The following is a 2,411-nucleotide window of genomic DNA, read 5'->3' as shown; positions in this document are numbered from 1 at the left end:
ATTATGCAGGAAGCCATCTTTTTTTATTGGGCACTCACAAAAATAAATCGAAAAATGCAGAAAATATTTTTTAAAAGCCTAGAAAATGGATATTACAAATTAATCATTATGCATTTTCACCTTTAAGACTTACACACACAAAAGTTTATGCTAGCCAATGTTGCTGACAAAGCAAGAAAAGCTTCTGCTCACAGGAACATAAGTTATGGTAAATTTTTTTAGTGAACTTTTGGCAGTACTTATTACGTTATATAAATATATTGTAAATGTTGACCCAGAAAATCTATAATAAGTACATAATGCTGAGTATTAGAGCACTTAGATAACCATCGAGAAATTTATGATATCTTTATGGTTTAATCGTAAATATTTACAAAGTTTTACCATATTAATCACAAGTTAAGGTGGAAATTATCTAAACAGTAGATGGTTAAACACATTTGCTATATTAATATGATGTAATCCTATGCAATTAAAAAGCACAAGTGTAAGAAGTATTGATCAGCATGTGAGTGTATTAATAAACTCTTCCAGCATAAAAAATTAAGTTACAAAATGGCACGTAAACACATATAGTGTGGTAACATTTGTCTCATGAGAATGCAAATAATGTGGAAAAGAAAACTAAAAAACAGAGGGAAAGTTAAAAAGTAGTTATGCTAGGGAAGTATGACTTGGTAAATTTCCCCCTCATTGGGCTTTCCTGTGTCTCTTTTGTTTTTCTGTTTTCAGTATTGAACATATGTTAAATTGCAACTTAAAATGCTTCAACAATATTCATATCTTTTAATACAAAATCCTTCTAAGAAGAATGAGAAGAAAATCACTAAAATAAAAAAGCCATTGTATCAATTTTAAATAAATCAATGTTTGAAAATAGCATAAGTATCTATAGCTAGGTTTTATTAAATAGTGTATAACTATCTATAAAATAAAATATAAGCTTTTTTGTCCTTTTAAAAGTTTTATTTTTATTCCACCTAATATACACACACAGTTATATAATTTTACATAGTAAAATTTTCTCACTTTGGAATTTGGGACAGAAGCAAATTTCACTACCTCACTCTAAAAGGGGGAATTTGATAGAGTAGGGATTCTATTTCACCAGTTTCTTCCTCTAAGGTAGTTTTCTATATATGGAAAATAATGGAGCTTAAAATTGTTACGTGATGATAATTCTATGTAAGAACATGTGAGACATGATTTCCCTAAATTAATACAACAGTTCCTTGATTGAATAATTATACTTTTACGTTTCCAGGTCACCTTCCTAGGAACAAGCACACATTTTCAGTACAACCAACTTTTTTTTTCCCATTGCCTTCTCATTAAAAAATATTTGCACAGAGCAAATAACCCTACAATCATCCCCCGTGACTACCACTTGATGCTCCCGCTGAATAATGGTCCTTAAGTGGTTCATCAGCTGAGATCGCTGAAGCTACATGAAGGCCACCATAAAGTTCTTGATGTAAATCACCAGGATTATGAGCAGCGGGGGTGGAACACACCCAAAGAAATTGAAATATACCCTGTAGCTCTTGGAAGCCACATTCTCAAAGAGAGACTTCACAAGAAGTAGCTTTTATTCATGGTTCCATCCCAGGGTTCTGTGCAGTTATTGGTAGCCCTGTCTTTACTGTTCCACCCCAGGAATGGAGTCAATCGGGTGCCAAAGGCAAGGACCCAGAGGACAGCAATGACCCCTCTTGCTGGAGTCCCAGTAATCAAACTTGTATACCTGAGCTGGAGGGACCCAGACTGCCAGATTCCTGTCCATGGCCACGGCCAGGAGGCTGAAAATGGAGCTGTGCGAGAGCACCAGCACTAAGCAAGGGAGGAAGAGGCAGAGTGGAAGTCAGTGCAGAGTCAAGGCTGATGGTGAGGGCAAAGGGGATGGCGAATAGCCCCACGGCCACGTCGACCACAGCCAGGGACACCACGAAGCAGTTGGTGGCTGTCTGCCGCGTGCTGGACGTGCCCACTGCCACGCACACTGGCACGTCAGCGGCCACCAACAGCACGCCCACCAACTACTCCCTGTGTCTCCACCCATGGGACCTGGCTGGCCAGGCCCAGCGTATCCCCTACTCGGTTCAGACCAGCCCCATATGGCAGGAGCGCCCAGACTGCGCCTCTGCCAGCCACCTCTCAAAATACGAACTTTTATATTGGATTAAATTACAAGAAATCTACAGATGCCTGTCACAATATTGCATTTGACCATTTAGAGGTGAGGTAGATTTATGACCTAAAGGAGCAAGAAGTAGAGAAACAGATGCCGATATGTTTAGCAATACTTTAGAAAAAAAGTGATAATTTTTCTATTGTATATCACCTATATATGCTAAGCTTTGTATGATTCACATAAATTGGTTTTGTAACACGAATAATGCTATAGAAATGTG

The 2,411-nt window shown here is 37.8% G+C and overlaps 1 pseudogene; it reads right to left on the bottom strand.

The window, feature by feature from the left end:
• Nucleotides 1-1,293: 1,293 nt before the first annotated feature.
• LOC110595501 lies at nt 1,294-2,027 on the bottom strand (annotated as a pseudogene).
• Between the last annotated feature and the right edge of the window lie 384 nt (nt 2,028-2,411).

This window comes from Carlito syrichta, unplaced genomic scaffold, assembly GCF_000164805.1.
Source record: "Carlito syrichta isolate Samal-C Ts95f unplaced genomic scaffold, Tarsius_syrichta-2.0.1 Scaffold302387, whole genome shotgun sequence".
NCBI lineage: Eukaryota > Metazoa > Chordata > Mammalia > Primates > Tarsiidae > Carlito > Carlito syrichta.
Note: the sequence above shows the minus strand (reverse complement) of the source record. Positions and strands in the feature narration are given on the sequence as shown.